We start from the raw sequence: 23,992 nt of genomic DNA on the forward strand, positions 1-23,992 counted from the left end.
GCACTTGGAAGGGTTGATGACACCATCTATCTTGGAAAGCTTTTTTCCCTTGGGAGAATGGGTTTTTTTTCAGGTTGTTCCTGAGGCCAGATTCTCATTTCAATGTGGAACTCCAGCACATGTGTTCAGTAAAAAAAGGGTATATGTGTGGAAGGAGAAAAAGAGAATTTTTTCCTGTTCAATGGTCCACACAGATCTGTGGGACAGTGGAGGATGGAGGATTCATTCAGTACTAGATCTTGTGGCCTTTCCCTTGCTTTTGACAGCAGCCTACTGCATCTACAGAGTAGGCAGACTTTACAGTCCTTTCAATGTACAAAGGAATGGACACCCCCAGCATATACTTCTCATTCTTATGCAATGAAGCAAATGGACTTTCTCCTGCCTGAGAAGCAGGATTGTCCCACGGTGAAAGCTTTATGCACTTAGAGGACTACAAAATGCATCAACTATCTCTGTGCATTAATAATTTATAAATACTTTTCTTTGCCCTAGTAACACAGTGTTAAAAATCCAATATGATTCCCTGCAAATACCTGGAGACTTTTAGGCCTATACCAGGTATTAAAATCAAAGTAGTAATTGCTATTCTAGTGGGAGAAGAGTCACAGAATACTCTGTTAAGAGTCTTTTAAAATGGGTGCAGAAAGCAATTACACATACCAAGGGGGATAAGATTCAGATCGAATTTAGCAGGATATAGGAGCTAAATGGTGGCCTTCTGATATATAAAATAATTGAGGATTAAGATAAAAATTATGGTCTGCCATTATCTATAATTGGTCATTTCATTTTTTTAAAATAAAAATGAATACTCTTCCTCAACTGCCACAGTGGTGACAAGTATGAACTGTTATTTTATCATTAAAAAAATGCCAGTTTTCAAAATATCTCTGAAGTTAACTCTTTCATTCACCACAGATTCCCTCCTCCTATAACTGTGCATAAATAATTCTTTATTAGAGAGAATTGGGGAAGTATACATAATGTTTGTTCCCCCCCCCCCACCTTATACTTGTTTGGAAGATGGAAAGGGACGAAATGCTATTGCTAGCATTGTTTCAGGTAGATTCCATTTAGTTTAACTGAAATTTAAGACTGCAGCAATATCCTAGTTTGGGCATCTCAGAACTTTGGAGGAATTTGGAGCACAATCTAATATTCAGTGCTTAAGGCCATTTCTATATTGGACTTTTTTGAGCTTGATCATGGATATGGGATCACCACAGGACAGATTGAATGGAAGGAGTATAGAGAAGATGCCTCTAACATGGGTATTTTATGTCCTTAGTGAATAAAACTGAAAGAAAAATAGTCACCAAGCAGCAAATAAAACCTTTCTAGCCCAACATTTGGTCTTAAAAAAAAAAGTCACAAAAGTATTTTAAATATATTATGGTTTCAAAAAATTGTAAGGAAAGATCACCATTTCATGCAAGTAGAACAGAAGTGGGTCAGAGCTAATTTTAAGTCTAGTTTGCCTTTAAATGTTATGGCTTAGAGGGAATCCTCTATGCACAGATCTCTCCCTCCCTCTATAGACAGAAGGCAGGAACTGGCCATCTCTTTGAAACTGTCCTGCCTATTATCCGAACAGAAGGCTTTCCACTACTGTCCCCTGTAATTTAGGGTTGTCAGGCTGGAACTGAGACAGGGTGGGGAACATGTACTGTTCACCCAGTAACAAATGAAGAGAAAAAATAACTGCATTTGCAGGATGAAGCTCCTACAGGATATTTCAATAAAGACATGGAGTACCCTCTACTCTAGGAAGGATCCCTTAAGGAATGCTGGTGCAAAAATCAGGCAGGGCATCCTTGGAATTACAATTACAATAGAGTAATGCATGTATAACTAATACGTTTTTCAAAGTCCATCTTAGTTTAACTTCCTTTAACTAGTTTCTGCAGTATAACAAAGTTGTATGTAAGTTTTAAGTACAGAATCAAGCCACTCATATGGGAGTGACTATGTTAATGCCTCTTGTAGGTATTCCCAGTATGAAATAGGCATTTCAGAAGCTTTTAAGAGTAAGCTGAGTGTTCATGCAGTTAATAGAATGTACTGTGCCTTCTCTCCTGGGTGTTTATTAGACATCACAGGTGACTGTAAGTAACTTTCCAATAATATAATTTAAAGACACTTTTACTCCATTGTATTTGGGGCCATACATTTTCATTCCAACTTTTCATGATATGTTGCCAAGATTGAAAATGTGTAATGCAGATTGCTCTCTGAGATAAAGCTATTGGAGCAAAGCAGGACTGTAAATGTTTCAGGAGAAGGTATATTGATGATACCTTTTTTTTGGCTGCCACTGATGTTCATCACATGCTGTATGCCATTTTTTTGTTTGTTTTTATTCTTCCATCTTCACCCTAACGTCAGAGGTACAACCCAGATTAATGATTGCACCTTGGCTCTGTGTTCAATTATGTGGAACTTGTGCAGGGGCCCTTTAATAATCTCAAAGTCACTGGGGAGTAAAAATGCTAGAGTTATTCTTTCAGTATCATTAGTACAATAGTCTTTTTTTATAGAATTTATTTTGCAGGCGATTATTTTCACTATAGGCCATTAGCTTCCAATTAGCTCTAATACACATTTTGCAAAACATTATGTTGCCTTGCTTGTGGAAAGCATAGATAAATTCCAAGCACTACACAGATGTAATAGGCTCTGCTGCATTCTTAAACACTTGAATGGAAAGATTCACAGATGGCTTTGTGTCTTATTAGAAGTCCCTATCTTCTTCTTTGTCCATCCACAGTAGTGGTGCAATAGAACTAGATATACAATTTCAGTTTATGAAATAGATACAAGCTTAGCCATAGGAAGAGGAAAACAGACATCTAAGAGCCACCATGAGTAGGAATCTTGTAATATAATACCAGTCAGTGGGACATTTATTTTTAGTTCATTTGTTATATATACTAAAATGCTCAGGTTAGAACCTGGCTCCACGTAAAATGACAGTCAGATTGCATGTAGAGAAGTGGTGGCTAAAAAAGGTGAAAGCCCTCCATACCAGATCACAAATGGTGGTACATCAGCAGGGTACCATCTGGTAATCCCCCAAAATGGATTACCAAGGTTATTTATCCTTTGGATATAGGAAGCTACCACAGCACACGCATGGAAGAGAAGAGAAGTGGACAGAGGAGAGGGAGGGGGGGAGGCGGGGAGAGAGAGAGACGGTGAGAGTGTTAGCCTGAAGTCGGGCAGAAGGTGAGGCAAGTGGAACCCTGCCCTGCTTCTCACTCTACTACCTCTCAGGCATGGCAGCTCTACTACCCCTGTCCTTGTGACTTTAAAAATCCACATTCCCTCTCATATTACTTTTATGTTTATCAATTAGTAATTCAGTTTCTTGTGCAGTGGGAATATTGAATCACTATTTTTCTCTACTTGTTTGCACATCTGGGTAATCACCATAGCAACCAGTATATGCCAGGTGTCTGTTCAAAAGAATTCTATCTTCCCAGCTCACTCACTAAATTCATTACCTTAATTACTAAGCTAATACTAAACTAAAACAAGACTGAACTAAAAGATAAAACAAGCATACTTTTTATTAAAATCTTCATAAGCAAAAGCTGTGTAATATGGACATGACAACAAATATATAAATTAGCTAATGTATAAGATGTACATTTTATGTAAACATAATGTTACAATCCCATAAATGTGACAGAAAAGAGCAAAAGCATTCCACAAAGCCTAAATATTTCTCTCTATTACTCACCAAATCTGTTTCCATCACTACAGCAAAATTATTCTGATGATCATGGTAAGCAGGATAGGGCCCTGTGGCTGCAACCATAATGTAAATTATATCTATTTCCCTTTTACTCTGTGAGTCGCACAAAAAAATTACCATGCATCAGAAACTGACTATATAGGAAGAGACTAAAATAATGAAAATATGTAGACCTAATCCAATGCCCATTGATGACTTCATTAAACTGTGGGTTTCCTATGATAAAGTAATAACATTTGCATTCACTGCTGAACTGCAGATGGAATTCCAGAGTCTTAGTCTGTAAACAGATGTTGCATTTCTCCCAAGAAGAAAAACCCTTTTGTTCTGGGATCCTACAGATCTTCATACACATTGTTTACTTCAAACACCTGTGAAGTATACAGGATAATATTTGAAAACACTTTTTCCCAAAACATCTCTGTGCATGTCTGTAAATTTATTGTAGCTCATTGAACTTAATTGTGGTGCATTACAGGAATAAGCCTGTTAATCTATGCACTTTCTCCCTAGCCACCTACTGGCAGAGGACCAGCCATGCATCTTGGAAGGGCCATGTGTGTAAAAGGCTGTGATGCTCCTGGTTAGGTCCAAGTAAAACCCTAGGACAAGCAGAACTTCCTCAAATGAGATGTCTCTTTACAGCCTTAGTATTCTGTCCTTGATACTACTGTGGCAGACGGCCCTCTAGTATAAATTAGCCTAGCTCCTGTGAGCTCAGCAGAGCTGTTCTGATGGACAACAGTTGAGGATTTGGGTTTATTGTATTTCTTTTCCATATTGCTTCTAGATAGACATCTGCTAGATACTTTTCTTTTCAGAATTGTATAAAACTATTCCAATATTCTATTTGTCTTTAACTAATACCATGACAGAATTAAGGCTGTATAAAATTACTTAGTATCACAAAAATATCCCAATGTTTTGTTTTGTATAGTAATGAGACAGAAGCAAAACTAGCAGAGTTTGTGCCTGGAGAGCGCGTGGTGGGAAATACCAAGCACCAAGGGCGAGAGTAGCAACTTACCTTCTTTGGGAACTCAAAAAATCCCTGGCTGCTGCTGTCATGCTGTAGTCTGCCAGCTCCTGTTGCTAATAAAACATCAGTACAGTTTTCCTATTCACTGCTACTGTTGCAGCAGCAATGGCACAAAGCTTCTGCTGCTGTTGCCATGGCACAGATTTCCTGGGCAGTCATCATTCTGGTGCCCCATTAATTTGGTGCCTGTAGCTGGTGCCCCATGCACCCAATCCAAGTTATACTGTAGTAGGATGTATAACATCTACCTTACTTCTGCTTTCCTGTGTGTGAATTATATATGTATTATATAAAACACTCTGTAGTAGGGTCGGAGTGTGATTGTAGCCACGATGGTCCAGGAAATACATTGAAAAAGCCCAAAATGTGTCCAATAGCTCTCCCAACTATATTGGTCCAATAAAAGATGGCATGAAAAATCCCTCCCTTTTGTGTAAACCAGACCTTTAACTCATATTCACATATGCTATGCTATGTGAATAGCATGCCCTCCTCCGGCAGGCTTTAAACTAGGATCGTCGGGGGAAGGGGAAGATGAGGGTGGAGGAAACTTCAGACTGCCAGACCAAAGAGCACCCACAACTACAGCCCAGCCCAGCCCAACGAGTGAAGCGAACAAACAGGAAAGAGAGAGGGGCCAAGGTAACGCTGGGACTAGGGGGTCAGTACACACACCCACAGGAGGCCTCAAATGCCTCTACACAAATGCTCATAGTATGGGCAACAAGCAGGACGACCTCACCCTCCTTCTGGCTGACACCAGCCTGGACATAGTGGGGATTACGGAAACGTGGTGGGATGAAACGCATGATTGGGCAGTCAATGTCAAGGGCTATAGGCTGTACAGGAGGGACAGGATAGGAAAGAGAGGTGGGGACGTGACACTCTATATTAAGGAGGAATACACATCCTCATTGATTAGCAAGGAGTCAGGGGAGGGGCACTCTGAAGAGCTTTGGGTTAGAGTACAAGGCAGTCGAGGGGAAAGAGACTTAATGGTGGGAGTCTACTACAGACCTCCCAACCAGGAAGAAGAGCTTGACCAGGAATTCTTGGGTCAGCTCACAGAGGTAGTGAAGGCTAAGGATGTGGTAGTCATGGGGGACCTGAATTTCCAGGACATCTGCTGGCAAGAGCAGTCAGCCAGGTCTGAACGCTCACGTAGGTTCTTGGCCAGAGTGCAGGACCTCCATCTAACCCAGGAGGTGCACAGCCTCACCAGGGGGATGCCTTGTTGGACCTAGTGCTGGCCACGGGTGATGACCTAGTGAGGGGGCTGCGGGTGCTCGACCACCTGGGCAACAGTGATCATCGCCTGCTGGAATTCACCATCCAGTGGAAGGTGCCAAAGGTGTGCAGTAAGGCAACGGAACCTAGATTTTAGGAGGGCAGACTTCAACGAGCTAAGGAAGATAGTTGGAGAAGCGCTGAGGTCCCAGAGGGGAGGGGAGCCAGGTGTCCAAGGAGAGTGGTCGCTCCTTAAGGAGACATTCCTCCAAGCCCAAAGGAAGGTAATCCCAACGAGGATCAAAGGGAGCAGGAGAGCACACAAGCCTCCGTGGCTCACCAAAAGCATCCGGGAGTGTCTCCTTGCTAAAAAGGAGGCTTACACCCAATGGAAAGAAGGGTTCGTCACCAGGGAGGACTATTCTGTAGTTGCTCGGGGATGTAGGGGGGTAGTTAGGAAGGCCAAGGCAGAGATGGAACGGGGGCTAGCTTCCTAGATGAAGGACAATAAGAAGTCCTTTTTTAAATATGTAAGGGGTAAAAAGAAGGTCCCGGGTAACGTGGGGCCCTTGCAGGACGCCATGGGAAACTTGGTTGTCACACCAGATGGCAAAGCTAACATGTTTAACTATTTCTTTGCCTCTATCTTCCTAAGTAGGGACCAGAACAGCCACCTCCCTGCTGGGCCCCCCCTTGGGGTCCGGGGGAGGCACACCTGGGCCACGGGTTAGCAAGGATTTAGCTAGGGAGCTTCTGGAGGGGTTGGACGTATTCAAGTCAGCCGGCCCGAATGATCTCCACCCTAGAGTTTTAAAGGAACTGGCCGAGGTCATTGCAAGTCCCCTGGCACAACTTTATGAGCACTTGTGGTGCTCTGGTGAGGTACCAGAGGACTGGAAGAGGGCCAACATGGTCCCCATTTTCAAAAAAGGCAGGAAGGAGGACCAGGGAAACTATAGGCTGGTTACCTCGCTCCTAGGCAAGCTGTTCGAGAAAATTATGCTGGCACACATCCAGGAGGGGCCAGCAGGGGACTGCATGCTTAGGGGCAACCAACATGGTTCATCAGTGGCAGGTCCTGTCAGACCAACCTGGTGGCTTTTTATGATAAGATCACCAGTTCATTAGATGCAGGGGTAGCAGTGGATATAATCTTCCTGGACTTCCGGAAGGTTTTTGACACTGTCTCTCACCCTGTTCTCATTAAGAAACTGGGGGGCTGTGGTGTAGACACCCACACAGTCAAATGAGTCGTCAACTGGCTGGAGGGCTGCACCCAGAGGGTGGTAGTGGATGGGTCCTTCTCAACCTGGAAGGATGTGGGCAGTGGGGTTCTGCAGGGCTCAGTCCTCGGGCCCCCACTGTTCAACATCTTCATCAGTGATTTGGATGAGGGGGTAAAAAACACCCTGTTCAAATTGATGACACTAAGATGTGGGGGGACGTGGGCACATTGGAAGGATGCAACAGGCTACAATCAGACCTAGACAGGTTACAAGGGTGGGCGGACGAGAATAGGATGGGTTTCAACACAGACAAGTGCAAGGTGATGCACCTCGAGAGGAACAACCGGCACCATACCTACAGGTTCGGGAACTCCCCTCTTGTCAGCACGGAGATGGAAAGGGATCTGGGGGTCATCACTGACTCCAAGATGAACATAGACCAGCAGTGTGGAGAGGCAGTAAGGAAGGCCAACCGTACCTTGGCATGCATCCACAGATGCATCTCGAGCAGGTCCAAGGAGGTGATCCTCCCCCTCTATGTGGCACTGGTCAGGCCGCAGCTGGAATATTGCATCCAGTTCTGGGCGCCACACTTCAAGAGGGATGTCGACAGCATGGAGAGGGTCCAGAGGAGGGCCACTCGTATGATCAGGGGACAACACGGCAGGCCCTATGAGGAGAGGCTATGGGACCTGAACCTGTTCAGTCTCCAAAAGAGAAGGCTGAGGGGGGATCTTGTGGCCTGTTATAAACTAGTCAGGGGGGATCAGCAGGCATTGGGGGAGTCCCTGTTCCCCCGAGGAGTGACCGCCAGGAGTGACCAGGAATTACGGTCACAAGCTGGCAGAGGGTAGGTTTAGGTTAGATATCAGGAGGCGTTACTTCACGGTCAGGGCGGCTAGGGTCTGGAACCAACTTCCAAGAGAAGTGGTGCAGAATCCTACCCTGGGGGTGTTTAAGAGGAGGCTAGATGAACACCTTGCTGGGGTCATTTGACCCCAGTATTCTTTCCTGCCACGGCAGGGAGTTGGACTAGATGATCTGCTCAGGTCCCTTCCGACCCTAGAAACTATGAAACTATGAAACTATATTATCTGATCTATGACTAGAATCCACACCACTGGTGGGATATATATATTCCAAAGGAAAAGGTATGTATTTTAGAAGAAATTTATAAGTATTCACACCACTGATTAGACAGACAGATAGATAGATAGACAGATAGATATTGATTGAATATATATTGGTGGATACATTGGTGGATATATTGGTGGTTACAGCTCGGCCAGCACCATGTACCTGTCAGAGAGTATGCTACCTTCTCAAGATACTCACCTACCACGACTTAATAATATTCATGTAGAATTCTCCCCAAGAAAAGAAAACTGGCTCTGCTGTCAAGGCTATCTTTAATAGTCCAAAAATAATTAATTATGGCCTGGAGTGGGGCCCCATAGGACTATAATGGGGGCTTCTCCAACCCCTATACTCTCCACCACAATTCTCTGGTTAAGGGCTCCTGCTGTTAAAGCATCAAAGATGGGAGCTAAACAGTACCTTCCTGACTGACTTCCAGGAATTCTCTGCAGTGCATCAGTCACAGAAATAAAGAAATAAGGGCAGCTGTGCCCTTTACCCGTTGCTTCCACTGATCTCCAGCATAGGGTCTCTCCTTTCACTATTCCCTGCATCCTTTCTAAATTCTACAAATTACTTCCAAATTATGTGTAACTGGTAAGATTAACATATTTAGGTCTTGCCTTTCTCAAATTATAAATTATATCAGTTAATTTGTTAGATATCCTAATTTTCATTATAAATGTAGTTCATTGTGCTCCTTAAGTTCTTTAAATTCTTTAAAGTTTCCTTACTTCTGTCTTCTTTCACATCATATCTGGAAACAACTGGAATTTGGGCTCACACTTAAAAGGGTGACTTTGTAAAGATCAGTGTAATTTGGTGGAGGATCAGAGATGAAATTGAAATGCTTATGCTGATGATCCCCTTCTTCTTAAATAAAAAAGGAACCTATTGCTGTGGCTGTATGGAATTGCAAACGCTCAGCAAACTCAATATCTATTCTAGAAAATTACACATATTATTTTGAATGCTATGTAATATGCATGATTTATTCTAGTTTAAGCTAATGGTGTTTGCTTTCTCCTTGCTTTGTACACAACTAGTGTTTCCTCAAGAAAACACCTTTTTCTGTTATCTAACAATCTATCCTTCTCAACATAATATGGAGGGGCAAGTCCTGCTTGCTTTATCTTCCCAAATATTACTGTGCCAGTAAAAAGGTAAGATTTGCTTCTGAACATTTTGTGAAAACCAGTCTACTGGTATGACATTTCTAACATTTGGACAAGTGTGGCAGATGCATATGAAATTGGTGGTATGCTGGATTTCTCTCCTAACAAAGACAATAGCAATACAATTTTTTTCAAAGGCACAATTTTGCTATCACTTCTGTAAGGTACTCTTATGGTTCCCATCATTTGAGGACCTGCCCCTTGTCTCACAGAAACTCTGTAGTTGAGCACCTAAATACAGATTTTTCATGTCCCAGACTAATACACTAACTAGAATTGTCCCCTGTCCTTTTGGTTTCTTATTAAAGGACAGATGTATCGTCTAAAGGGCTTGCTAAAGTGACAAAAATCTTTTTAAAAGTTTCAGGCTGCACCATAAAAGTGACCATATAACATGGGGATGGGATATGTAAGAACATAAGTGACTGGTAGGAGAGGTATGGGGGGGCACATGCTCCCCTTCCCCCCCACCCCAAGATTGCCTGATGCCAACACCACTTCCGAGTTTTGCAGGCAGTCACTGCTCACCATGCCACCACCACCATCAGCTTCTGCGGGCAGTTGCTGCTTGCCACCCCTCCACTGCTGCTGCTGGCCTCTGTGGGCAGTTGCCACTCACCACCCTGCCACCAATGCCACCCACAAACTGTGCCCTTCCAGTTTCAGGAGGCACCAGTCACCATGTATAAGAATGAAGCCTGTGGTAAGTGTACAGTGGCTACTAAGGTGGCTATAAAGATTATGATGATGGTAAGAGAATGATCAGAGAAAACAGAACTTGAGAATGGTTCCATAGTTGTAGGCATCAGAGAAATGAAATGAATTGTCATTTCTGTAGTTTATGATTTGTAATATATTTGTAATGTCTTGTTATGGACAGCCCAGGGTTCTAGGTGGCACAACATTGCACCGTTGGTTTCCTTTTTTGTGTATAAGGCATGAATATAACGTGAGTATGTTACATTCTGCATATCTGTATAATACCATTCACTCTATTTTATCAATTTTAAAGTCCTTTTCTTCTTATTGAAGGCAGGGTACCTTTTCTTTTCCTTGGTACAAGGGTAAGAAACTGTTTTCTTGTTTTAGAAGATGGAATCTCTAGTGGCCAATAGGAGTTCTGCCACTTTCTTGAGGTGGTGTAGTAGGGTTGGAGTATTGTTGCTGCTTTGATGATGCAAGGAATAAACTGAGAGAAAGACATGAGAGAGGGCATTTTGTACCTGCAAGCTCCTCTAATATTTCTCACAAATATATAGTTGTCCAATAACACATATCACAAAAAAAAAATCTTGTGTTTTTCACATTTTCTTGACAGCAAGAACAGACACTTTAGATGTCAATAATGTTTAAAATTCATGCTAAAAGGCCTAGTTTTCTGGTACGGGGATGAAAAGTAGAGTCTTGAATGTACAGAGTAAGAAGAAAAATTAACTGAGAAATGTATTCAACAGCTGTTGAATGATGCAGTATACTATATATATATATATCTCTCTCTCTACTAATTCTGTAGTTTTGAAAATAAAATTCTGAGAAATGTCCTTAATAAATGCTGTATGACCCATACCCCTGACTGATCATACAGCAGTAAAAGTCTCTGAATATTATGCTATTTTTTGCTGTTATTTTTCGCCACTAGAAGGCAGCCTGATCAGCACTACAACACTACTACCCTTTGAACCTCTTTGTTCAGAGTTGATCTCAGTATTTAGTACTGAACAGTGAATGGGATTAGCAAGGAACAGGGGAACAATTACTTAGTCTACATATCCACTGGTTCAAAATGCAATGTGTAATGAAGTTCAGCTAGCTACTCCTCTTCCTAACTGGTAATAGTGGCCACCAAGCAACACTAAAGCAGTTCATGGAGAATGTGGCCGAAGAACTCTCAGGAATACAATTTTTTTACTGAGCACAGCCTCTCTAAATGAAAGTTAGCTTGGGTATGCCTACTTGTGCTGCAGTCATATGCTCCAGTTGAAATATAAACATAGCCTTTGCCTGACCCTGGCTCAAGGGTATACAATGGAAGAAGGATGCCCTCTTGCTCCATACTAGCCCCAAGATTGGACAATATTGTCCCATATGTATTGCAGAGGCCATATGCGAAATTATGTAATATATTATAGATTTGCTATATGTAATTTGAAGCATAAGGAAATGTTCAATAACATTTTAATGAAATTCTAAACAATAGGCAAACTTGGAATAGGCCTTCACATTTAATCTAAACGTTTGTTCAAATACAGCAATCAAAAAAGAAGTTTTCAGTGTTCATTCTTTATCTTCTTGAATAAATGAGGGACCCCTGTATAGTATGTGTTATGAGACTATGCAAAACTAATTATTACCTTTCTGAAGCAATATATGAATATCCCCAACAGCCAATACTGTGGAAAACATATCATGTAGCATCTAACAAATAGCCTAAAGGGCCTTCATAATTACTGACAGGGATATTACAACTGACAGATTTGAGCCGTATGCTACAGAATAAAAAGAAATTATTGTAGGCTAAGTTAACAATTTCTCATTTATATTTACACATGTTTGACAAATCAGACAACTATTGTGTTGCAAGAAATGATCTGTTTTTGTTACCTTTCAAATGGAGATTGATGGTTCAAACTAGTGTGTTTTCCTTTCTAACAGGAGGGTACCTGACTTCCTGCAGAGAGAGTCTTGTGAGTCTTTCAGAAGTATAAAGCTGTTTGTTAAAACGCTTCCAGTCCATTTACTGAGACATGTTTCTCACTCGTAGTGTAGCAAAATATTTCAATTAAGTACACCAAGCATACTATAAATTATTTGTTAGTAGAACTGCATGAGGAATAGGTTTCCTATCCCCTTTTTTTGGATGGGATTTTAACTTTTCTTCTCTTTCATCTAGGTATAAAGAAGAACATTTAAAATAGCTCAGGTTGCAGGGAGGAAAAGGGGAGAGAACAGATTGAGCTAATCATCTTTAGATTTTAAAATGATAAAAAAAATAATTCAAAATAAAAAACTGGAACTTGTTCATTTAAAAATGATGAAATGGAACACTTGGATAAATTCAAGTTTTATTTTCTAAACTTGGGAAATTGTTTAAACCAGACTTTTCCCCATAAATGGTTTTCATGTCAATTAACTGGATTTCTTCAACCAAAAAAATCAAAATATTCCCAACTTTCTCTAACTTTTGTTGTGATATGTAAAAGATCTGATTGATGTACAAGCTTGTATATGCCATATAAAGCTTCAGAAATGTAATTATCAAGGAACAAATGTTGTCTCCCATGCAAAGTCAAAGTTAAGTGATTTTGTGAAGTTTTTTTTTTCACATCTCAGCATGTCATAGGCAGGGTTTTGCTGTCAGCCAACAACTCTTTCACTGTTGTTGCTTCTTCATGCTTGAATTTCCTATCCAAACCTATGTGCACCTGTTAAAGTCCCTGTATGTGCTAGAGCATGTTGCCCTGTATTATGGAAGCTCCTGGGAGTTAAGTTTTACTTCTAGTTACAGAGATATAACCCAGATGGTTGAAAACTAGGAAACCTATATTCGTCTTTGTACCTATGTGTTGTACTATTGATGATCATTGCTGGCTTTAGAAAGATTTAACCTTTACCTTATATTTAATACTTTATTCCAGTGGCTGCACCTGGTTTAAAGTGCTGAATAAACTCTTATCAGTGTGTCATTAAATGTAATACATGTAATAACTCTATGGAATATTGTATGGTATTAAAGTTAGAACATGTTTTGAGCAGTTGTGTGCTAAGGTTAGGTACAGGCATTCAAAAAGGCCGAGGTAGAATTGATCCAAGTTATAGTTTTCTGTAAACATCCTAGTTTAGATTGGAACTGAACAGAAAACATGTTCATCCTTTGTTGGGGAGATCAGCAGGTTGGGGGAGCACCTGCATGCCTCCCACTACGCCCTATGGATCCCTCAAACTACTAAATGATACAGACCACAGCCAAGTCCCTGGGCCACCTCCAATTGGCTGCCAGCCGCGGGTGAGCATGCCTCCCTCTCCCTGCTGTGTCATCTGTCAACCACAGACAGGCAGTGGGGGGAGGGGCAAGAAAGGCATCTGTCGCCCTCCATGAACCCCATCCTGGAGCACGCTATGATCTATACACAGACCTGACACAGAGCCATGAAGAATACACACAAGCAAGTTCAGCACCATGGAACTCAACTAGGCTTCTGGACATGAGCTAGCATCCCTTCTTCCCCCCCGCCTGTGCTGCCTGCCTGTGGCTGACAGATGACATGATAGGGGATGTTCACCCATTCCCAGCAGCTCAGTCAGGCTTTGTGGTGCTACAGCAATTTTCAGGGGTTCTCCTTTGCTCAGTTTCATGTCTGTATGTACACTGTGGGGTGCTTCATGATGGGGTTCATGTAAGGGCATGGATGCTTCCCTTTTCTCCCTGCACTTCCTGCTTCTGGCTGACAGCTGGCTGGAGGCAGGGCTGCAGAAAGGGTCTGTGCTGGAAAGAGTCCATGTTGACTCAGCTCTGTGATAGCTCAAGGGTGGGACCCACTGGCACTCAGCTGGAGCAGCCATGTGTGGGGTGAGTGTTTGTGCACCTCCCTATGAGGTGCATCTAGCTCAGGGATGGAAAGGAGTCTTGGAGGCTGGAGGACGGCAACCTAAGATGAATCAGCAGGGGAACTGGTACTGAAGTTTGATGCACTGATTAAGTCAATTAAGTTTGTGTGCACATGAATCCAGATCTATCTTAGACCAGGTTCCACCATTTTTAGACCAGTCTATGTGCCACACTTCTGTTGTGTTACAGGTTTAGATCAGTTTCTGATCACTTAGGTAATAAAAGTGTTATGTCTGTACATGACCTGGGGGTTAAAACAATCTCTGACCCATGCAGCTCTGACTTACCACAAGAGTGCTGGCTACCAGGGGTGAAGGTAGGAGCCAGGACAGCAGGGTCCTATTCCTGTTTTTGAGGCAGTTAAAGCAGGCTATGCCACCATATACTTGGGGCTGCTTCCCCTTGCCATAAGTGAGGAGGGTGAGTGGTACATCATGGGATACTGGAGGATGACAGACTGCTAGTTTTATATTCTTGGACCAGACTGACATTACCACAACATGAGCTGGGTAGCACAATCCAAAGATGCTCCTTGCTTTAAATGGCATAACTTTGTAATGCTTTGAAGCGTGCATTTTCTGGCTTTAACATGCACACTCTTGCATCTTAAGTGCTTAAGTCCTGCATCTTAAGTAACATGGCCCAAGGGTAAAGTGTTACAAGACCCTAAGAGACCTGGTTGTACCTTCATTTTGTATTGCAACCAATTACCATGATAAACATGAAAGGAAGTACACCAGCCCATCCCTGAACTTTGTAGACAAGACAAATTATTTTTAGATCAGTCTGGTAACTGTATTTTTGCTGTCCCTGATCCATGTCGTGGATTCCATTTGGGTTGATGTTTTCTTCCAACTCAGTGGCTGCCTTCACAGCTCTCAAATTCCTCAGTTCAGATAGCACTGGTGTCTCTAGAATATAGCAGAACTCAAAATATGTAGAAGCAGATCTGTCTTTAGAATGATGACAAGGACAAGCGTTATATAATATAAAGATTGATATGAGGAAGGAGAGCAGAAGACCTGATATGTCATCATAACAGTTGGTAGAATGTGACTGAAAGTATGGAGTATACTGTGGAGTGACTGAACAAGTTAAGGAATGGCAAACATTATTTGGTCTCAGAGAGAGAAACATAAAAGGGTCAGAGAGGGTCTAAAGAAATATCTCACTAAGCTAAGTGATTGGGCAAAAATAATGGCAGGTCACCTTCAATGTTGAAAAGTGCAAGGGCATGCACCCAGGGAAAAATAGCCTCAACTATATATACATGATGTTAGGTTCTGAACTAGCTATTACAACTCAGAAAAGGGACCTTGGAGTCACCGTAGATAGTTTTCTGTAAATAAAATCAGCTCAATATGCAACAGCAACAAAAAACCCAAATGCTTAGCTATTTTTATGATGAAAATAGAAAACAGAGAAAATCAACATGCAATAATACAAATTAGGGTTGTTCGAAGCTTTGGTCACTGATTCAATTTGGCAGTGATTTGGCCCAATTCAGTGGCCAAATCTGCAAATTGAATCAGGAGACCCTTTAATCTCTCTGAATCAAATCAGAACCCTCCGAATTGATTTGGAGAGATTCGGAAGACACGATGATTTGGACATAGATACAGCTTTAGATGTTTTTTCTACATACCTCAAGGTACCAGGCAGCTCATGAATGCTGGGGCAGATGGAGCATCCCACAGGAATGTGTGTGTGTGCGGCGGGTCTTCCCAGCGCACTCAGCAGCAGACCTGGAAGTAGATCAGAAGCACTTCCAGCCCACTTCTGGGTCCACCAAGGAGTGCACTGGGGGTCCACTGGGGAGTATGCAGGGGGCCCCCTCATGCTTCTCTGGCTTGGTGACTGGTGCCTCCTGGGTCTGGGAGAGCACCCGGGGTCCCCTGTGACTGATCACTGGGCTGAAGGAGCATGGGGGTGGGGGGCAGCGTGCTCCCTGGCAGATCTGGAAGTGGATCAGAAATACTTCTGGTCTATTTCTGGGTAAACCACCAAGTACTCGAGCCCCCTCCCCCCCGACACACACACTCTTGTGGGATGCTCCATCCACCCCACCATTCAGCATTCATGAGTAGTGCCTGGTACCTCAGGTAGGTAGAAGAAACATTTTAAGTTGTGTTTGTAGCAGAATCACTGATTCTCCAAATCAGCATCAAATCTTCAGATTTGGATTTGGCCAAATCAAACTGGGGACAGTGATCCAACTCAACAAATCAAATCACTGTCCCTGATTCAGGCCAAATCCAAACTGAACATGGCCCGTTTTAAACACCCCTAATACTAATCCATTGAGCTCATCATGAATACTGTGTGCAGTCCTGGTCTCTGCATCGCAAGAAGGATGTGGTTGATTTAGAAAAGGTACAGAGAAGGGTAACTGTAATGATGTGGGGCATGGAACACTTGCCATGCCAGAAGAGATTAAAGAAGCTAGGACTCTTTAATTTAAAAAGGAGAAGGATGATGGGGGAATATGATAGAGGTCTGTACTCTATACAATCATCAGGAACATCCATACATGCAGGCACATGCACTTGTAGCAGCTCAAATAGTAGTGGCACAAATTTGAGGCAGGAATTTTTGCCTCAGTGCTCATGCCCGGACATGTACTTTGGTGTAGGGCAAGTTGTGCCACTTGGGACAAAATAATCTTCCCCAACTCTTCCAAGAGCTACAGCAAAAGGGAGCTAGAGCCTGGAGCAGTATAAAAACCTGCTCTGTGCTGGCCCCAGCAAAATAAAAAGTTGCCTTGGCAAGTAGCTCAGGGCTACTTGCTCTCAGGAGCTTCTGGGACTCGGCCGCTTGGTATCTGGGAGTATCATCCCCATGTGCCAGCTGGACTGCTGAACCATCTCTAACAGAGAGTTATCTGTACCCTCTATCCACTGTAGCAGTCTGGCAGTGTTATAACCTGCTGTTACCTGCAACAGTATGTGACCCCAAGGCTGCATGCTTGCCAGACCCAGATGGGGACTGCACAGCTAGTAGAGGCATCTGCTCCTCTGGGCCAGCTGCCAGTGGGCTGTGGCTGCATAGGTGGCCTTTGTGAGGCATTACTGCCATGTGTGCTGCTGCCCTGCCATCTGGGCAGCTACCACCTGGAATATGTTCTCAGTGTGGTGGCCTGCTTTGATCCCAGGTGCCAGCTCTGAGCAGGCTCCTCTGCCTGGGTCCTGCCATTTTCTTCCTTAGCAGGAATTCTGGTGTTCCCTATTTAAAAACTGCAAAATCTCTGATTTTAAAAGAAAATGGCAAATTCACTCTTTAAAATACCCCTAAATCAATGTTCTTCCAATTAAAACAAAAGACCACAACACATGCATGCACACACTCACACACTATAATATATACAGAGACTCACACTCTGTGATATATCTATCACACACTCACACTCTGTAATATATACAGAGACCAGTTGGGCAATGTTGTATTGATTATATTTACAATTTTAAAGCAGTTTGGAAGCCTACTAGAGTCTCTATCATCATAATAAAGTAAATTCTAATATCTATATGTTCTGATGTTTGCATTTAGTTTTCTTAACATAGAACAAATAGATCTCCCCTTGATCCCTTCACTAGGATATGGGAACAGCTGCCTGTGCAGCCACAGCTCCTGCCAACAGGTCTGATTCTAACTGGCAGCTGGGCATGATGAGTGTCTGATGGGGATGTGGGGTTTGCAGGGTTAGGTGTGAGGGGATGTGGGTGGGTGTGTGGGTGGTTGTGGAAGCATGTGGGGGGGTGAGATGTATGGGCAGGTGCGGGTTTTGTGGGGACTGTGGATGTGGGGAGACTGTGGGGGGGGGCTGCTCAGGAGGGGTAGGTCCCCTGATCCCACACAGGACACTGACTGCCTCCCACAGGGCCACAGCCCTGCCCTCTGCAGGGCCCATATGCCTCCCACAGCTTACCCACAGTAGCAGTGGCCAACAGGGCACTCAGGGCCTTCTGGCACAACCCCTCAATGCAGCACAGGGTAACGTGGTTCGACCCTGACTTCCTGGCACTGCCTGTGCCACATCACACAGGCCTGGCCTGGCTCAGTGCGGAGCAATGCACCTTCAGGCAGCTCCATACCGCTTGGACTGTCATGCAAGGCCCTGCACTGCTTGTGGGAACCACTTGTCACACCAGGCTGAGTTCTGCAAGCACAAGCACTGTGTACCATTGGGTTGGGCCAGTCCCATGTGTGCAAGCCCTGACCCAGTACAACAGGCAGTCCCTGCAAGTGGCTCAGGGGCCTGCGTATCAGCTCAAGTAGCTTGGAGCTGCTTGAAGGTGCACGGCCCTGTGCTGAGCCAGGCCAAACTGCACAATGTGGCACAGGCAGTACCGGGTGCCAGGCAGCCACAGCTGAGCTGCATTGCACTGCGTTGCCCTGCACCATGCGTTGGGGGGGGAGGGGGGCTGTGCCAGGAGGTCCTGAGCACCCTGATGTCTGCTGCTACAGCTGGGCCCATGCAAGGGGGCATTTGGGCTGTGCAGAGGGTAGGTGGAAAGGACCCACTCCTCCCAAGCTTCCTCTCTACCCTCTGCTTACACAGAATGAAGTCCAGGTTGCTGCAGCCTGCACCGCTGTTTGCTACGCATGGTCAGTGCTGTGGCATCAGGGCAAGGGGAATGCACAGAGATGCTCTGGCCAACTACCAGAGTGTCTCTTTGGAGGACCTGAGCCTCTGGTTGCTTCAGGGCATGGTCCTGGACCGTGACCTGCCCCAGTTTTTTTCTGGGTTTTGGGTAGTTTTTTTTTTTGATACCTGGATAACCAGGTATCAAATTTTGAGCCTGTACTGCAAATATGCAGTGCAGGGACTGTTTTTTTGTTCCCAGCATGCCTCTTGCCACATCTCACCTGCTTTGAGATGTGGCAAGAGGCATGTGGAGGCTTGTTTGAACATGCCCATTAAGGGTATGTACAGGTAAGCAGGGAACTGTTGTTTAAGTCCCAGAATACCACAACTAGGGAGCACCCAGTGAAATTAGTGGAAGTTAAGTCTAAAAATAACAAAAGAAAGTACTTTTTTATACAACACATACTTAACTTGTAGAATCCATTTGCTACAGGAAGTGGCAGAGGCAGATAGCATAGCCAGGTTCAAAAAAGGACTTGAAAAAGGCATGGATGATAGATATATTAATAGCTGTTGAGTAGAATGGTTGGAGATGGTTCCTCTGGCATCTCTAAACCAATAGATGGTGGGTGCTGGGAGGATAATGAATAGGTAATAGATAATGATAATGGAATAGATAATGAATAGATCACTCTAGATTTTTGCGGTTTAAAGCTCTCCCTCTAGCATCCACTCCTGCTATTGTTTGAGGCAACTGGTCTGATCCAATACAGCACTTCTTTTGTTCTTAGGGAATTTTGTTTGTTTGGAAATATGGACCTGGGGATGGAAGAGGCTCAATACCGGAGTATGGAAAGGGTGGATCTCACAGCTACAATGCAGATACAGAGCAGGCGTCTCAGACTTCTGAGTCTTGGAAGGGGAACTATTTACAATTGATGACCAAATGTTGAGAAAAGGATTAAAGGTGGAGAAGCTAGTGAAATGAGAAAGATTAATACGATTTTAGTTTCCAACAAACATCCATGAAAATGATGATTTTTAGGAACAAAAATAAACCAACCATTTGACATTTAATAACATTTTTTCTTAAAGGCTAAAAAAAAAATCAGAATGTTTATCTTATGTAGTATCCTTCACAAAGTGTTTGTACATAAGAATACATAATCTCAGTCACTCCATGTGGAGATACATATTTATCTACACAAGTCACCATTCTCATGTATAATTACTTAAGGCATTCAGACTCATGTTGGTTTTGCATATGGTTATGTTCCTGTATATAAACTGACACTGGTGGACCCCAAAGCAATTGTGACCTCATTACTTGCTAATTGATTTATAAATTGTATGGTACTGGAACTTGTTGAATCCATTTATTTTTAATTTATAGCAGAGGAAATGGTGACTGTTTGTGTTAGGGAAAAATGTGAGTGTAGCCCACCCATTTTTACCAGCTGTTCTTATTTTATTGTTTGTACTTGTGTACAAACCATCAGATCGAAATCTCTTATGATTTTATGGAATTGCTTCATCCTCATAACACTGCTCTAAGGTAGTGAGGTACTGTCATCCACATGTAACAGAGACAACTGAGATCCAGAGAGAGTAACTGACTTGTTTAAATTCATACAGGGATTTTATGACAGAAGAACAAAATGAAGTGTAGTTTAGCTTAGAATTCCATGATGCTCAAGGAACCAGAAATTAATTCACCTTATTCTTCTATATCCCTGCAATGCTAACAGTACTAAAAATGAAGAAATTGCTTATTTTTTTTCAAACAAGTGTTCTGATATGATGCTAAATGTGCAAGGGAAAGGGAAAGGGAAAGGGAATCTGTTCAATAAGTAGGCAACTTATTGAATTGAATAAGAAAGGGATTTTTTTTAAGCACTTGGTGTTTAATTATTGGTGTTTAGCTAATACTTTTTATTGAGGTCAATGGCAAAACTTCCATTGATTTCAAGGAACACAGATTGTTCCATTTAGTTATTTCATAACATTATCACAACCTAAAGGTATAAATTAGCCCATACATTTTAAGAGGTTACTGAACAGCTAATTATTTTTATTGTCCAGCTTAATGCAGTTTGTATTTAAGAATCTGTATTGAAACTTGCATTCAATAATGCCTATATTTTAAAAAAAGGCAATTCCAAATCCTGGCTTCAATAGTCAATATCTTTTAAAAACCTACTAACTTTCTCTGGTTGGCTACAATGTATAAATGAACATAGTTTATTTTAAAACTACAGCCTTAGAAAACAGTTTTGTGGTCTACTGCTTTTGGCTGTCTCTGATAACTTTCTCATACTAGGAATTGGTTCTGACTGGATCTACCCAGCCTGAATGTATGCTTGCTTGTGCACTCAATTGTCTTTTCTTTATATCATTATGCTACCAGACACCTGAGGGGCAAATGAGTCAAATCCTAGAATGAGCAAGCATACCTACAGGATGCCAACATATCATAGTGACTGTATTTATACATGCACCAAGCATTTCTGACTATGCTTAGTATGAGCTGGTTATTTCTACAGGTCTGAGCAAATTCTGGGATGGATGTCTACTCATGCAGTAAATAGCGTTGCTGGATTTTTCTTTAATGTTGCTGGATTTTTCTTAAATGGAAAAAAATTCATAGGAAAACGTGGAGTTTGTTGGTTCTTTTATCTTTATGACCATCAACATGATGGAATAAAAGTACATGAACTGGCGTTGATGCTGAGTTCATGGTACTACTTCCCACAACTCTAGTGTAATTAGAGATGATGTTTTGGTGGTAATCAGGCTCTATTCTAGAGAGGTTATGGAACATGTTGCTCAGAAATTTGATTGGGTTCCAGTAAAAGCTGAGAAGTCAGTGAACCATGACAAGAAATGTCTTCCTGCCATGCATGGGTTATAAAGTAGCATTGTGACTGGTTAGCTGTTGAAGCATAATACTTTGTATTTCAATAGGGTAGCATAAATTGGGAATATTTGCAGTGCTTTGAATGTCTGAAGTACTGCACAGTAGAACAGGCCCTGCCTATTATTATGATTGTGCCTCAATGCTCTAGAGAGAATGTGGATAGTGCATGCTAATCATATTTATTATTAACAGAATAATAGACTGATAAAATAAAAATGCTGGAATACTGCGAAGCAATTTGACATTTTAATGTGATATCTTATTACGGTGTTTACATTACTGAGTATTAGCAACATATTTTAGATGTTGAATTTGAGGCAGTTAAACTTTCAATAGTAAATTATAGTAATGAAAAAATGCTGACATAAATAATTGTTATTTCAGCAATATGCTGGTCTGAGATGGTTTCATCAAGATTATGTTTTCAGACCTGGATAAACAGGGAAATCAAACCATGCAGAAGTAAATCTGCTACAGAAGTACTGGCTATGTACTGAAACACTGGAAGGAGATGTCAGTCATAGAAGCTGTGGCAAAGGCAATTTCAAAGTGAAAGCATAATTTTCCTTATCAAAATCTGAAGAAATGAGCTAAACAAGTCCTGTCAAAATGTTGAGAATTTTGCCATTTTCTACTGCAGTGCTCCCAAAATGCAGCAAGCACAAACTGTACATTAATAAAATGCAGAATCTCATTCTCCAAGCATTTTGCTGCTCCATGAGCGAAATGGTAACTTCACAGCTCGTCACCAGAGAAAACAGCTCCCAAATATAGCACATCATACTTCTCTAATAACTGCAGGGCCCAATCCTGTGAAAGCTAAAGGCACATATTTTAAAGCTACAGACTTTCGACTACAACATATTTAAAACTACAACTAAAACTTTCCACATTGCAAGTAGTCCTCTTGGATTTACAGCAGACAAAAATTCACACTGAGAAAAGATTGGGTTTCAAGGATGACTGTCTGTCAGCACTTCTAATGGACATGACTTCACAGGTGAAAAGGTATATTTATTTCTTTTCTCCACTGTAAACGTGTTGAGTAATATCTTTGTGTTCTTCCTGTATTCGCCTGCCACAACTTGGATTTAATAAGAAAAGGAGGGAGATCAGTAAGTTGTTAAAGCCCATGATCGATGAATAGCACCCAAATGTTACATGCTCAAATTATAGATTTATTTTTCTAAGTAGAAGATATAGTAATAGTAGCCTTACCAATTATTTCATAGGGAAGGCAGTTGATTTGAAAGTGAGAAAAACCCCGAACTGAAACTTTTAATGATACTTTGTTGAAACTAATTTAACTTGTTAATTGCCTCATTAGTGTAACGCAATCCCCACATCCTTCACTCTTCTTCTGCAGCTTGTATCAGGAGCGGTTCCCTGCAGCTCCCACACAGCTCTTCTGGTTATTTTTTAAACAGTTGTTGTCCCAGCAGGGTTAGGGACTTATCTGAAGCACTATTTCCCCACATATTGTCCCAAATACACCATCTTTTATTCAGCTCTCTGCCAAGCCTGTTCCCACCGCCTCAGTGTCCCTCCAGACTCACCACAGCAGCACGATCCTTCGTATCAGCTTTTGTTGGGATCTGACCTGTTGAGTCTTCAGGTAGTCCAGAGTTTCCAATGTCCTTCCCAGACAGAGGTTAGACTTCTTTCTGGTTATCTCTCTCTAGGGTCTCGATTACCCCCGTATTTCACTTCTGGTGCCCGAAGGCAATCCATAAATGTACCGCTGCTGGTTTTATCCCTGGTTTTTGTGGGCTTATCATCCAACCTCTTTCCAGGTGTGAAATCCTCTCCACCTGGCAGGATGCATTCAGAGGTCATTCCTTCCAGAGTTAGCTCAAGTAACAGGGCTCCTGCTTGAGTCCCTGTTACATCCACTGCTGTTGTCACAAAACAGAACTTGACACTTCTCGCTAGCAAAATGAGTCTGACTGAAGTGTGTGTCTGCACATGCCCCTATGGCACCATTGTTACTGCGATTAGCATGCACTTCCTTTAGGAAGTACTAAATTACAGTTCAGTAATAGCCGTGCAGGAGGTGCATGGTTAGTTTTTTAGTGCTGCATTGCTGTAGTGACGTGCTATAGTGAGGGAGCATGTCACCACGGTGATGTAGCTGTGGACTTATGGTTTGTGCCCACCAATTCTACGTTACCATAGCGTGTTGCTACAACAATGTAGCATCTTGTGTAGCTGTGCCCTAATGTAAGATTTGACATTGGTAACCTTAGTTTTGGTTTGAGAGCCTTCTCTTAGAAAAATATGAGGAATCCAAAAAAACAAAGAGTTATGTTCAGTATTTTAG

Source organism: Crocodylus siamensis, chromosome 5, assembly GCF_052110815.1.
Source record: "Crocodylus siamensis isolate JL-2025a chromosome 5, ASM5211081v1, whole genome shotgun sequence".
Lineage (NCBI taxonomy): Eukaryota > Metazoa > Chordata > Crocodylia > Crocodylidae > Crocodylus > Crocodylus siamensis.